Source organism: Meriones unguiculatus, chromosome 6, assembly GCF_030254825.1.
Source record: "Meriones unguiculatus strain TT.TT164.6M chromosome 6, Bangor_MerUng_6.1, whole genome shotgun sequence".
Taxonomy (NCBI): domain Eukaryota; kingdom Metazoa; phylum Chordata; class Mammalia; order Rodentia; family Muridae; genus Meriones; species Meriones unguiculatus.
The window spans coordinates 77,759,147-77,774,772 of NC_083354.1; the positions used below are offsets into that span (position 1 = coordinate 77,759,147).

General features: G+C 42.8%; 1 protein-coding gene across 6 annotated transcripts in view; it reads right to left on the reverse strand.

The window, feature by feature from the left end:
* The window catches only part of Mast4 (microtubule associated serine/threonine kinase family member 4), a 585,425-nt gene that overhangs the window by 384,442 nt on the left and 185,357 nt on the right, over positions 1-15,626 (reverse strand). The window lies entirely within an intron of this gene.

Here is a 15,626-nt window from a genome sequence, read left to right on the forward strand (position 1 = left end):
GAATATGACTTTTCCCAACTAAACACACACACACACACACACACACACACAGAGCAACTATCAGCTGGGAGGCGAAGGCTGTCAATGAGAACTAGCACATAACTGATTACTTCTATGAGTCTGATAAGTTGTGTGGAGAAATGTTATGTTTTAAAGTCTCAAGTCCGGAGTTTGAATGTTTTTTTTTTTCCTTTCGTTTTATCTTGAAACATGAGCTAAAAGCTGGACTAAGACATGCTTTAGGATCTGCCACTGTAGGTCCAGAAGCAGAACATCAATGAGAAATGGAAGGAAAGCCACAGACTCTGTTTAGGGAAACAACATTCAAGCAGTATGAAAATGTGGTTTCTTTACAGCACAGACATAACTCTGTATGAAGCATATAAGTTTTAAAACATACCAGCTAATGCATAGGTATGCAGGGCTGAGGGTGCTAAATCTTTCTCTGAACCTATGTCATCATTTCCTTTATGTTGGCAGAGAGAAACTCTCAAAGCCAAGGGGTGTTGAGCAGCAAGGCTAATATGATGTAGGGAATTCTTACAGTTTTCCCACCCCTGCCAATATGCTTTTTTTCTTTTCTTTTTTTTTTTTTTTTACTCTAAGAATACACTTAAAAATAAAACTAATTGTTAACAACAGAAAAGTATCTTAGTTCACTTTCAAAAGTCTACAAATTAGTTTTTCTTTTTTCTTTGGTAGAAAGGAATTATGAAGTTGTGTTGCTAAGACCCACCAGATACAGGAAAGGTTATTCACTTGTGTAGCCACAGTTCCTGGGAAAGGGAATCCCTTGGTACAAACTCAATAACTGCTATTGATTGGCTATACTATCTAAGCAACACCTGAGCTGGTCTAAGCAGCAAGAATAACAGTGAGCAGCTCATTTTCTTAAATTTTATCTATACTATTGGTGCAACAACTATAATTCAACAAGGTTTTCATTCACACCAGGCTCTGCAGCACCCTGACAACCCTGTGGGTACAGACTGTCATATCCCTTGTCGATGCAGTTAAGTTCTGTGGATAGGCAAGCAAGCAAGCTGCCTAAACCACCATTCTGGCCCCTAAGCCCCAATCCTAATGCATGAAAATGGTTATCGCATATGCTTAGGTGAAAGTATAAGTTATATATTAAGAGGAGATGAGTTTTATTTGTAAGAAAGTGTGTGTGTGTGTGTGTGTGTTAAGGGTGCATTACCTGGAAAAATAGGAACAAAATTATTCAAACCAGAGACTTGGGACCAGACAAGCCAGGCTTCAAGTCTAGTTCTTACTCGTTGTGTGCCAGACAAGTTGTTGAATTTCACACTCTCAGAGAGCCTAGCTCTCCTCAGCCACTGCAGTGATAAAATGCCCTATGTTTGCTGTGCTCTTCACCGGACCACTTAAGACAGAATATACAACACTGTGTAATTCTAAAATAAGTCAACATTTTTCCATGGAAATAAAAAAAAAAATCAGAATTCTCTCTGGAGGAGGAAAAGGGAGCTGGGAACAGGAAGGGGCATGCTAGGTCTGCACCTTCTCACATTTTTATCTTCAGTGCTGAGGACCAAACCAGGGCCTCCTGGATTCTAGATAAGTGTTATACCATTAAGCTATATCTCAGGTCCCTATATTTTAATTATTTTAAAATTAAATTGCAGGGGGTGTGGCAGGATGGCTTACTAGGCAAAGGCTTTTGCTTCAGAAGCCTGACAACCTAAGTTTGATCCCCAGAACCCACATAAAGCTAGAAGAAGAGAACATATTCCGTAGTTATCCTCTGACCTCTCCATGTGTGCTGTGGCATGTGTGCATTCACGCACACAATAACAATAAAAAAATAAAAATAGTTTTAAGAAGAATGTGGAATTTGAAATTTATGTCTCAGACAGTAAGTTTTGCTAGTTCAACTCAACAGTCTAAATAAAGGAATAAGTGTTGGTGGGCACAGTGGCACATACCTGCAATCCCAGCACTTGGGGAAACAGAGGCAGGTTTCAAACTCCGTGAGTTCAAGGCCAGCCTGGTTTACAAAGCAAGTTCAGGACAGCCAAGGAATAAATGTTGCATAAGTGTTGACTTGTGGCTGCAAACATTTCCATTTGACATGACCCCGAAAGCACACCAAATGCTAAATTAGGCTACAACGGCGGCAGGTGCATGGGGTTGTAGTGGATAGGCATCTGTTTCTGCACAAAAATTTTGCCTTGGTTGTTTTTAATCAAGTATGTGTTCCATATGCTAAGCCAGCAATCGAGCCCCAAATGCTTTCCTTCTATAGCCCTCCAAATGATAGTTCCTAAGTGATCACTGACACCGTCAGGGTTCCAGATGAGGAGGCCTAGACTCAGGAAGAGGCCTGGTGGGCAATCAGAGCGAAGGGGAACCACGAGGAGCCTCCTCGTTATAGCCAACAGCTCCTGGCTAATCTTCTGCACAGGTTGCTAATCTGTGGGATCTCAGGGAAAGCCAGTCTCTGGACAGAACTCAGAAAAGGCAGAAGGAACTCAAAGGACCAAAGCCAGGGCCCTTTTTTCACACATGCTGATCTTCTCTTTGAAAATCTGCCTCTTGTGAAAGCTCCCAGGACTTCTTTAAAATAAGGAGAGGCCTCTGGTAAGGAGAGCTGAGCGCTACCTTGCCTTTCACTGTCCATATCTAATTCACTGCTCTCATACATACACTCTACCTCATTATGAAGAATGAAGGAATGCCTTCAACTCCATTGCTACCTCAACAGAGTTTAACCCAGCAGATGACAAGTAGATTTAGTAACTAAGCAGCCACTGTCCAGGCATGTATCTTAGACTCTCTTTAAACCTCACAGCATGTAAAGGCCACCGGCAGCAGTGGCAAATAATAACCACTCTAGCTGTGGGTGACTTTCAGGTCAGATTGCTGAGTCTCCTGTCTTAATGCCAAAACGGATTCTTTTACTCATGCCACAACCTTCTCCAACTCCCAGGCTCCTCATTTGCAAAGTAGAGGAAAACAAATGGGGTTGCTCTAAGTCTAACACAGGAAATACATTATAGAGTTCAGCCCTCAATCAAGTGAGCCTCAAATGTAAGGAATACAGTGCAGATTACAGTGAGGAAGAAAAACATGTCAAAGTATTAGAAAAATTAATTAGTAAGTGCACAGACATATACAGAATCAAATGTTTCTATATCACGTAATAGGGGAGACCTCAGATGTCATTATTCTTGCATAGGCCTTATCCTAAAGAATCATACAAATGCTCCAAATTAGAGGGTCTGGTAATACAACACATGGGATATATCCTTTCCTGCCTGGGCCCCCATTAGTGTTAATAGGGAAAAGAGTAACAGATGGGCCTAAGGCAGTCATTAGAAGGTACTAACTCAGTACCGTAGCTGGGCTACGATCACATTGAACTTCATAGAAATTTACTTTCTGATGACTACCAAGGGCTTCTAAAAAGTGTGTTGCTGTTACATTCATGCATCATTTGCTGCCTACGACTTAAGAAAATTAGCATCTGTCAACGGCATTGTTCAGCTGCACAGGGTGGAAATTAATGGATAAAACCATTTCCAATGTGTTGTACGAGAGGTGAGCTTGCTTAGCAATCTGGCTGCTCATTTTTAACACCAAACGGAGCCTGTTGTCACAACTGGAACCTTGATTAGCACTGTGCTTTCTGAAAACGTGTTCCTAAAATCCCACCTAAAACTAAAACTCCCCTTAACTACCTTTACTGATGGCACTAGGAATGTGGAGGTCCAAAGCAGAGGTCTACGTTACAGCTGAGATCAGCTGCCCAGATCGACACCAGAACCTGTCAGGTCTGCGTCACTGGGCTACTGGCAATGGATACTCGGGCTGTGTTGGCCACAGGGACCCCACTTAACAGAGATGGAGGGAGCCCTGCCTCCATCTATGGTTATACATTTTTTAAAAATGCCGAGTACAGATGCAGACCACGTCCTGGTTCCAGCGAGGCTGCTTATTAGTCTCCCTTGGAATGTGTTTTCCTTCGTTTCCACCCTAAATTCCCAGACAATGTAGAGGCAGCAACTTTATATAGATGCATGCTTTCTGACATGAGATACATGCTTTCAAACCAACCCACAGGTAGAACTACCCCCCGAAACAGGAAAACACCAAGTCAGCAATAATTTTAACAGAATGGCCATATAAAGAATTAAATATGGCTTCTGGAGATCTCCTTTATCATCAGGGAATCATGGCGCCTGACTAGGTTTGAAAGCTTCCATTAAAAATGTTCCGTATCACCTGAAGGGCCTCTTAGATTTAGCAGGAGTCTACAGCCTTACATTTGGGATTATTTCTTTTGGATTATAACCAGAATATCAGAAGAAAAGGAAGACTGAAAAACTACATTTAAAAAGTACTGCTTCAGTCTGGCTTCTCAGTCTAGTACTCAGCTATACTGCCAGCACTGAAAAAAAAAATTAGAAACGTAATCTCTCTTTAAGGCATCAACCAATAACAGACAGAAGTTAGCTAGGGTGGCCAGTGCCTTCCTCTTGGTGATTTTGAGGATACAGGAGGACCATATGATGGCTGTGAGAGAACCGAGGTACCATTACAGAGGTGAAGGGGCAAGAACAAAGTGTGAGAGCTGGGTGGTATTGGCAATAATCAGGAGAATGGGGTCCCCATTCTCTGCAGAGGAGATTCACTTGGTCACCTTTTATACAACATATGGTATTAGCATATATAGGCTTATAGGTTTTGTACACCAGCCTGATCATGCCCTTAGCATCTCCTGAAGCTCTCACAGTAGTACCCTAAATCCTCACGCTCACCATCACACTGGACACAGCCATAGTCCGACCATTCAGCTCTCCACATTGCATAGCAAAATGCCCCCTCACTTACTCCCTCTTTAGGTATATATACAAAGGATGTGAAAGTGAGGCTTCAAACATGCTTGCACACCCAACTTCCAAGCAGCACTATTCACATGAGCTAAAAGAAGCTGTTGTGGATATAAACATGTTTTTGCTTTGGTCCCTGGTGTGGGATGTGGGACTGATTCAGATGATCCACAGCAAACAATTTGCTTCGTACGGGCTCTGAGAGGAGCTCTTTGCCAGCTGCAGATAGCTTGAATCTGAAGACTCTGGAGAGAGAATACATGTCAGAACCTAGAGAGTGCGAAAGCTCAGAAAGAACGATGCTGCTCCTGCATCCCCCCCTTGCTGCTCTTGGTTGCTGTTGTGAGACAAGAAGATGGAGATCTACCGAAGCAAGGATTGGACTGGCTTCAAGGAACGCTGCGACCCTAACCAGCAGAAGGCAGCTAAGAAAGAACTGCGTCACCTAACCCTTTCTCTCTTCTACCTGGTGTTGGAATGTTGAAAAGGATTGTGGGAGATATAAGAAAGACTGTGGGAGATATAAGAAACGTAAATAAAAGAGTTTTAAAAAACTGACGCCAACAAGAAGCCATGTGTCTACTGATGAGTACAGTTTATCAATGCAATGGACTATTAGCCTATAAATGGAATGAAATTCTGATGCTTGATATGGCAAAGATGAACCATGAAGACATCATACTAAATTAAATAAGCAAGCCACACAAGGTCAGATGCTATATGATTCCCTTTCTGCAAAGTACCTGGAATAGTCATTTCACCAAGACAGTACAACCATAGCTTCCAGGTTTGGGGGAAGAGAGAGAAGCTCTTGCTTAATGCAAATAGACTTTCAGTGTGGGATGATGAAATTGTTCCAGAGCTGGATAATGACAGTGGTTGTATAATGATACAAATGTATTTAATGTGACTAAATCAAGCACTTAGAAATGTTTAAAATGTTAAAGTATATTATGTACCTTTCATTACACAGAAAAAAATTCCTTTGCTTAACTAAAATCCCTGTTACCTTTTAGAAAGAAAGAAAGAAAGAAAAGCCAATGGAATACTCGGGTTTTGTCGAAGCAGACAGCCACACTATCCACATCAACTCTTCCTATTGTAAAGTATAGTTAATTACCCACACCCTTCTGGTCACAAGCAGGGGAAGTGAACTTCTTAAGCGCTGTCGAAACTTCAGAAATGAAAAAAGGTTAAAGTGCGCGCTAAGTCGCTGGCTGGAGCTGGACAGGATTGATGACTCAGCAGCCGGTGCCCTGGGTGGCGTCCATCATCACCCAGAGATCCTTCTTCCATGCCCCATTGCTCATTCCTAAACATTTGCTCCCTCGTCGTCATGGCTCTCGTCCCCACAGCAATTACAGCCTCCCTTTATTCATCTTCTCCAGTGCTACAACAACATGGGGACATGGTTCCCTTCATCTTCCCACTCGCATGGGTGACTGCCTTCCAATTTCTTGTTCCCACTGCAAAGGGATGACTAGAGAGCATCAACAAATTCTGTTAAATCATTTTTCTTAATGGCATAAATAAATACGACTTGAGAAGCCAGAAGACATGTGACAGCAGTACTAAATTTCATGTATTTTTATACTGAATTGCTTTTTAATCCTTGTAAAGTTTGTGCAGTTTATTTATTTATTTATTTATTTATTTCACATGAGAGAAGTCTAGAGTACACAGCCCTGACACTCAGTCCTTGGTATCACTGCCTGTTGGGCAGCAATCTCTAGCTGACACAGAAATTGCAAGCAGAATACAAGACAACACACAGCTTTGGATGATGACATTACAGCTGATTTGGGCCTAGTAGAGCACTGAGGTCTTGCCTCCCTTAGCCCCACGACTCAGATTCACCAAAAACACTTCCTTCTACTCTCTGGGATCCTATCTACAGCATTCTGCATTGAACACAGACTAGCCAGAAAACACTGATAAGTATCCATCGACCTAATTAAGAAAAATGTTTTAACAGAAGCTTATGGCACAGGAGGCAGGACTGGAGGCCAGCAGTTTCTTTGGAAGTTATCAATTTCACATACCTACGCAGACTGGGCACAAGACAATAGTTTCGGAGTGTGACTAATGCCCAGGACTATGCTGGCAGAGTGCTGAGAACTATGGGGAAACAGCAGAACACATACATCTACAATATGGAATTCAGAGCCTTTGGGCAAACCATGAAGCTGTGGAGGTCAGTCTAAAGCTGCCACTGCCACCGTCAATCACAGCTTTGGCTCTAAATCAAAACTTGCCATGGCACAGGTACCACGGCAAGGGCGTTCAAAGATACAGCAGTCCTGCACAGCCAGTCTAATATAGCCAGCCTGTTGCTTTATGATGAAAGGGCAAAAATGTCAACACGTGATACCTTTTTAAAGGGAACAACTCAAAATGGCACTTACATAAAGATTTATTCGGCCTTTTGCTTGTTTCCCCTTAGCTGGTTCTTAGTGCAGTGTTTCTTATCATCTACCATGATCACCTCCCAATCTACATCCAATAAATGCAGACATCAGGAACAAACAGTAAATGCACATGGCAGGGCATGGTAAGTGATGTTCCTATGGCTTAGCCCCACCACTGCCTTTGGGTGTAGTAAGATTCAGCCAATCTCCCACTCTGCAAAATCACCCAACTGTGGCCCCACTGCACCTAGATCACCAAGGCTGCTTCCCCTTGGGTGGCACTTGCCTAGATTTAAAATTCTTATTACAAACAAACAAAAAACTATCAGTTTGGCCCTGAGCTCTATTTCCACAGATCAAAGTCAAAGTGGATTTTTAAATTGGTGCTAAGTAGAGCCCCTTTAATGAGGACACTGTACCAAACCACAGACACCAGGCCATATGGCCTGGAATGACCGGTCGAGCAAGGGTGTGGAGGAGGTGGGTGGTAGTGATGGTGTGATGGTGGCAGCTAAGTGATGCCGGACAGAGGTCAGAGCTAACATCTGCAATCTTGCCTCCCTCCATTCGGGTATTGAAATATAATTCAGTAGAATGAATTGCTAGACATGTCTAAGCCCCCTGGGAAATGACAGATATTGATGAATGCTGCTGGCAAGATATATGGAAGAAAAGGCAAATAAATAGAACAATTTTTTTTTCTACCTCAGAGTCATTTTGTGGATATGTGGAACAGCTGTTAAAGCACTTGTCAGCCCACGTCTTCCTTCCCCCCCGTCTGAAATCTCCCTGAGAACCCATGCCTGGGTCCTGCTTCATCATTAAATGCCTAAGAATCATCTCCTCCATACCCACCATGCTTGCTCTCAGCCCAGTGACTGGCATCTCTGCCATGATTTCCTTCCCTCTGCATGTGTCCATTGGCTCTGACAGATCCTAGAACTCTGCCCAATTTTCTAAAGCCATGAAGTCAAACTATTGATTCCAGGCCCACCCTGCTTGGCCCCAGAAATGAGCTTCACACATTACATTCAAACCCTGACCCTGCAGTAACTGGTTGACCTTGTCCAGGCTCTTTGACTTTGAAGCTTCAATCCTCTGCAAGTGTTCTACAAAATGGAAATGGTAATTTCCACGGCGATGGCAAGAGCCAACTGGAGATGTAAGTAAATAAAGAAGCCCTCATTCTGCATGGCAAACCAAAATTGTGTAATAAATAATAACCTCACATCCCCTCCACTCTCTTTCCCTACAAGGATCCTCCCCAAAACTGGGCACTCTGGGATCACTGATTCTCATTCCAGTTGCCAGGTGGGCTTAGGATTACTGGTGGGCACGCAGCCAGGCACAGGCTTGCTGCTCACTAGCGAGGGGGCCCTGGGTAAACAGCTTTCCCCTCTGAGCTTGATGTTTCTCACATCTAGTAATGATGAAAGCAGGAAACATATGCGAAATGCAGAATGCTTGCTGAACACACAAACTGTGCTCAGGAGTGGTCCAGGCCCCTCTAGACATACTATCCTTTTGGGCATGATTTACGTTTAAGCCAGAGATACTTCCTAGTCTCTTCCATCACACCAGTTCTGTATGTGGGTTCACGAGCAGAGTGATACTTATTCCTGGGTACCATATGCTCTGCCGCCTTGAAAACTCCATGTCCTCTGCGACCGCGGCCCACACCACACTTAGCACACCACCACAGCCCATGCCTAGATCCCAGTGGACTTCGGTAGAACTGCGCTTACATCTCCTCGCGATCCCATCTGTGCTTCTCTCCAGGATACGCTGCCTCTCACTGTTACACGGTTTCACGTTGTCTAGAATATTGGAATTTGATCCCCTTCTTTGTTTCATGATGACAACAATAAAAAGAACAAAAACCCTCAGAGGCCCTAAACTTAATATGGAAGATACCACACCTCCTCTCTGGCTTTGATTTTTACCTTTTAAAAGGCATGTGTAAGAGTCCCTCACTTCCACAATATAGTGCCGACCTCAGAGGGGGCTGCCTCCCCTCGGTAGACTAGAAAATGACTTGTGCTTACTATCTTACTTTTCAAAGAAGTTATGAAGCCTACTCAATAACATTCCTCTCCGTGACCAGATGCTTTGATTGATGTCGCCAAATGTCACCCACAGGCTTGTGATGCTAAACACTGCTGACAGCTGCCCTACAGCTCAACAGTTATTATAGGAGCCAAGGAGAAACTGGGGACTCAGAGCCTTACAAGATAAACAAAAAGAACAAAATCAGCCTTACATGGGGTAAAATAGACTCCACGACACCAGATATGCAGAAATTTCCAGCTACGTCCAAATTCCTTAACAAGTTTCCTATTTATGCAAGGAAATGTCTATACACAGCCTCTTTCACATAATCAAATGTTATCACGTGTATTTTCTTGGAATGGCTAACAATTCCATGCTGGGCCTACTCTACACAATTTCAAGGTCTTTCTCTTCAATAACAATGCCAACGTATAATCCCTAAAGATGCCTACGCATAATCCTTAAAGGCTGATATTATTATTATTTTTTGTCTTAAGAAATGCTTGTTAATGTTGATGAATGGATAATCAAGAAATCTAGATCAATTCTTATATGGTTTGGTGTTTATGGTTATAAAGCAAAAACTGGTTCAAAATACCATACAGAGCTCCTCTCTCACCCTAATGGCAAATATTTCAAGTTCCCTATGTCTGGTTTGAGAGGTCTCAGAACTGTAGAAATTGTTCTCCAAACTTAGTAACTGCCAACTCCGTCTGCTTTAAAAACAACAGAATCTATGGGGACATTGTTATCCAAGCTGCAATCCTATGTCTTCTGAATTAAATATTCACAAATACACAAGTGCTTTATAAGGCACATCATAAGAGTGTTCTTATATTTAAGGAAAGAAAACTCAAAGCCCAGATTAGCATCGTGATTGCCTCGGCGCTGTCTGGAAATGAATGGCAGGTGTGGGGCAGGAATTCAGCCTTTCCATTTCTGGTCTATTACTTAGCCACTGACTACTTCTGAAATCTCACATGACATTAAGTAGCTGTGAACTCCAAGGTCAGTGCCTTGTATTTTACAGTAACACTATCATCAGGCTCCTTAACATTTTTTTTTTTTTTTAAAGAGAGAATTCAACCATGCTTATGGGAAAATCAGTGGGCTGAGATAGGGGAAGGTTGCCATTTGGCCATTCCAATCAACCTCCAAATGGTCATCTCTCAGGCTTGAAAGCCTGGCCATTTTCTGCTATCCATTCCTTTAAATGTATTCATTCTTCAGTTATTTGAATCCACAGAGAGCCCTGTGAGTATTGAATTGCATCATAATAGGGCATATGCATACTAACTTTCACACACCGACAAGTACATCACACACCAGATCTGCCTGATGTCTGTCATCTGTCATCCACAAAGATGGTCCTGATTCCAATGTAATAAAGTAGCTGGGGGTGGGGGATGGGGGGTAGGGGGTGGGAAACGAAACAGGAAAAGAAGACTATATTAATGTCTGTGTGTCATGCCTTTAGCCCATTGTCATTCCTGGCTCACAAAGACCTAGGAGACAGCATGTCTGACAATGCCTAAATATAGAATCATTCCAATGTTCAATGAAGAGATGGCCAAATGTAAACACAAATAAAGGGAGCCTACTGAAATTTGAATTCAAATATACTTCCGTATGTATGCCTCGAGTACCGCATTGAACATACATACACTAAAACAGCATTTCTTTATTTGAGTTAGATGTAACTGAGGACACTGTAGGCTACCTAGCAACTCCGTTACTAAGCACTTAGTACTTGCCATGTGTGGGATGTGCTTTGAAAAGACAAGGAAAAGTCCTCAAGGAATTTATAAACAAGGGAAAGGAATGAAAGGTACATTAACAATGAGAACTGGAAGCAATTTATCCCTGGAGAACACAGACGATGCAGGAAGATGGCACTTGGGGAGTGGCAAAACCACCAAAAGCAGTAAGAAAGTGTGAGGAATGGACTGCACAGATCAAACCTCAAACCCAGGGTCACGCATATGATTGGCAAGACTACACTGACCACTGAGCTATACCCCCAGGCTGGGAAAGGGATGTGAATACAGTTCATTTCCCTTTTATACACCAAGGAGTAGAAAGGCAAAACTTACCATTTGGGGTATATGTATAACTTACTGCTTTCCTTAAAAAACAAAAACAAAAACAAAAAAAAAAACCTATGTTATTTTGGTACCAGTGTAGAAAAACAAACAAACAAACAAACAAACAACAACAAAAGAAAACTAGCAAAAGAGAACCAAAACCAACCACGCAAACCCTTATGCATGATTCCTAGAAACCAGAGTACAGACAGGAACACAGTGGATTACCTAGTTCTCATTACTTAATAAGAAGTTTCAAATTTATCAGACCAATCTAAGCTTTTTTCCTTAATATGACTCCAGAGAAATACTTGAGATACTTTTACAAACAGGTTTCCATCCTTCACAGTATCTTAGGGCAAAAATGGAGGCACTCCTTTCCTTAAAGAATACTAAATTAAAACCAAGTGTTCCATGGGGTGTTTGTATACATGCTTGCCACACATCAATGAGCAGGCATGCAAGTTAGCGTTTACACATGGCTGTTCTTAGCAGGTGGGGAAGCTGCTTGACCTGACACAGGATGCTTCTCAGAGCTGAGTATGGTGCAGTAAGTTACATGGGGCATGGTTTCTTACTCAGAACCTAAAACTGGGTAATTTATAAAATGAAAAGTTTTTTTTTCCCTCATAATTTCATAGGTAGGAAGTTCATGATGGGGAGGCTGGTACTTGTCGTCTGTCTGCCAACTTGTGATGTCTACTCTAGTGGATCAACTTGCAAGTGTCTTTATTCCATTGGTGAGATAATAGTCCCTAAAACCTAATTATCCCAAAAGACCCTCCTCCGGCTGCTATCACACGGGCAACTCTAGAAATATGGTTGGAAATAGTAAAACTAAGCATGACTTTCCCTGTGTTCCTATCGGGAAGAAGGAAACAGATATTTAAACGCTATTGTTCTCTTTCAGAAAAAGCTTCTCCCTGTAAGCAAGTGAAGAATGTGTGGGAAACGTGGAGGAGCCTTACCCCCACCACCTTCCCTTCAGACGCAAGTCTGCCACAGGAACCTCAGACAGAACCATCAGAGAGCAGGGGGATTATCTGTCTAGGCAGACACAAGAAAATAAATTCAGCCCTGGCAATAAGCATTGATTAAGTACCTACATGACAATGACAAATGCAGGCCGCCACCACCAGCGTCATCACAAACACTAATTTTTATGAATCTTTAAACTTCCCCACTGGTGGCATTTGCATTTCTGTGCCTCCTCTTTCTCTTATGTGACTGACTAAAAGTCAGCAGCATTTCCATGCAGTCAAAATAACTTGGACATCCCCAGGGGCTTTGACTGGCTGACGAAAACAAGTTTCAAGAGAGAGATAGATGGCCTGGCAAGCTCGGTGTCAGGGCAAGGAGCAGAGCTCCTAGTGGCATGTTCTATTAGAAGAGATGGCAGGGGTCTCTGCATAGCAGTGGGGGAAGTGTGCTGGGCTGGAGACAGGCCAGGGAAGAGGAGGGAGAAGTCTAGAGAGAGGGAGAAAATGAAGGGACTCCCTTTCTCTGGAAAAGGGTTTCCTCACTATCTCACCGTGGGAGATGAAATTATTTACTTGCTAAGCACAAAATGAGCTTGAGAAAATAAGGCACACTGTGGTTTCACCCCGCAAGACCCTTGCTGAAGCTTGAAGCCCAATGTAACACTTTAAAACAATATTATTATTTACAATTTATTCACTTTGTATCCTGGCTGTAGCCCCTCCCTCATCTCCTCCAAGTTGCACACTCCCTCTCTCTCTCACCCATGCCCCTCCCCTAGTCCACTGATAAGGAAGGTCCTCTTCCCATACTATCTGACACTAACCTATCAGGTCTCACCAGGACTGTCTGAATCCTCTTTCTCTGTGGCCTTATAAAGCCACCCTGCCAGAGGGAGGTGATCAAAGAGCAGGCAACTGAGTTCATACCAGAGACAGCCCCTGCTCCCCTTACTAGGGATCCATCTGAGCAGGGGCTCTAGGTCCTCTCCATGCATGGTCCTTGACTGATTCATCAGTCTCTGCAGGATGCTCCTGGGTCCAGATATTTTTTTCTCTGTTGGTCTCTTTGTGGAGCTCCTGTCCCCACCAGGTCTTTCTATCTCCTCCTTCTTTCATAAGATTCCCTGCACTCTGCCCTAAGTTTGACTGAGTCTCAACACCTGCTTCAATCCCCTGCCAGGTAGTCTTTCAGAGGCCCTTTGTAGAAGGCTCTTGTCCTGTTCCCTGCCTTCTTTCGCTATCCTGTTCACCCTTCTGAATGAGGATTAAGCATATTCCCTAGGGTCTTCCTTGTTGTTTAGCTTCTTTAGGTGTACAGATTTTAGTATGTTTATCCTATAAGTGGATATGTCCACTTATAAGTGAACATATACCATGTGTGTCTTTCTGCTTCTGGATGCCTCACTCAGGATGTGACACTCTTAAGTAGTGGAGCTTTAAGAGGTAAGGTTAGTATCAGTTGGGTATCATGAAAACCAACACTCTCCAGACTGGGATATTTACCTGTGAAGAAAGTTTACAAAATAAAGTTTTACATTTGTTTTGTGTATTTGTATACACACATGCATATGGGCAAATACAACCAGGCATACATGTGGAGGTCAGAGGGCAACTGATAGGGGAAGATTCTCTTCTTCTGGTATGTGTGATACAGGGATAAAACTTGGGTGGGTCAGGCTTTGTGGCAAAGGCCATTAGCTGCTCAGCACATCTCCCCACCCCAGGTGCCACACTCTTAACCATAATATTTTCATAATATTTAACTTTCCCAATTCCCTCATTTTATACTATCAACTCAAAAGGAGTTACATAGCTGCACAGCTGCATCTCTGTCAGGGAATAGAATGGCACTGGCTTGCTTTTCAAAAGCAAAAAGTGTATAATTTATGAAGGGTCAAAAAAGGTTCTGCCATCACAGCCAGGCCACGGTCAATTTCTCCAGCACAGAGACTTTGTAAGTACTGAGAAAAAGAAAGGCAAATGGAAGCACATGCTTTAGGTCAGTGAACTCATGGATGTGAATCTGGTTCTGTCCATCTCTCACACCACCACCACTGACCAATACAGAAATAATCCAAGTTGAGCGTGTCAAAAGGGCACCACAAGGATTTCCTTGCCCCTTATAAGTTTCAAAATATACCCAACTTCAATATATTAACATTCCAGAGACTGCCTACATGCAACGCGGCCCCCTACCACTCACGTGGGCCCAACACCGAGCAAGTCCTGCGTTCCAGAAACATACGTTCAAGAAGCTATGAGAGGAAGGTGATGGACAGTAAAGAACAATGAAAGGAACACGATTGTCCTCCTGCAAAAAAAACATCCATGCCTTAAGCCACGGAGGATGGTGCACACTTTGACACATGTGATTCCAGAAGGTTCAGGGCCTGTGTGTGCCGCACACAAAAACCCAGTCCCATAAAATCACTTTTCTAAAGTACAGCTGAAATGTTATCGGTGTCTAATCTTAAAAGAAATCTCAAGGAAGTATAACTTGAATTTTTGATACATGGATTTGGCAGATTGCTCTCCACCCACCACCCCTCTCTCTCCTCGGGAAGAACCAAAGTCTACCACGAGTAGAACCACCCAGAACACAAGTTATCTGGAGGGTGGGGTGCGGGAACCTTGAGGTTCCTGAATTTGACATTCTAGAGTTTTACTTCCTTTAGAGACTAACTGGTATAGACAGCCCCATAAAGAAATGCATACATGCACACCACCTTGAAAATCACACCAGAGCAAACTTTAAACAGCCAGTAGATGTGTGCTTGTTTGGTGGCCTTTGAAGACTCTCAGCGACTAGATTTAGTTTGCCACATCCAATACATTCGGTTTAAGGCCACAAGAGCAAACTTGTACAGGAACAAGATTTACCAGCCCCTGACAGTAACTTTAAATGCCACTCTAACTATGACTTGGGACCTAAACTAACCATATCATCTACAAAAGAGCACTTCAAACACCTACTGACAAATCAGGCTTTCTATGTAAAACATCTGTAGTATCTGAATCAATACTCAGGACTAGATCATAAGCTTTAAGTCCTTCAAGCTTTATCATGTGTGGAATTGTTAAACTGATTTCTAAGGGGGCAGAACTAGTCTTTGGAGCTCCTTCACATATCAAAGGAAATAGCTCTGGCTTTTGTCTGCCTCTTGGGATAAGGGAAATAAATGCATGTGGTTCTTCAAATCCTCACTAGTCTCCACTAAATTAATCCTCTGGTCCCATCACACCTGACTT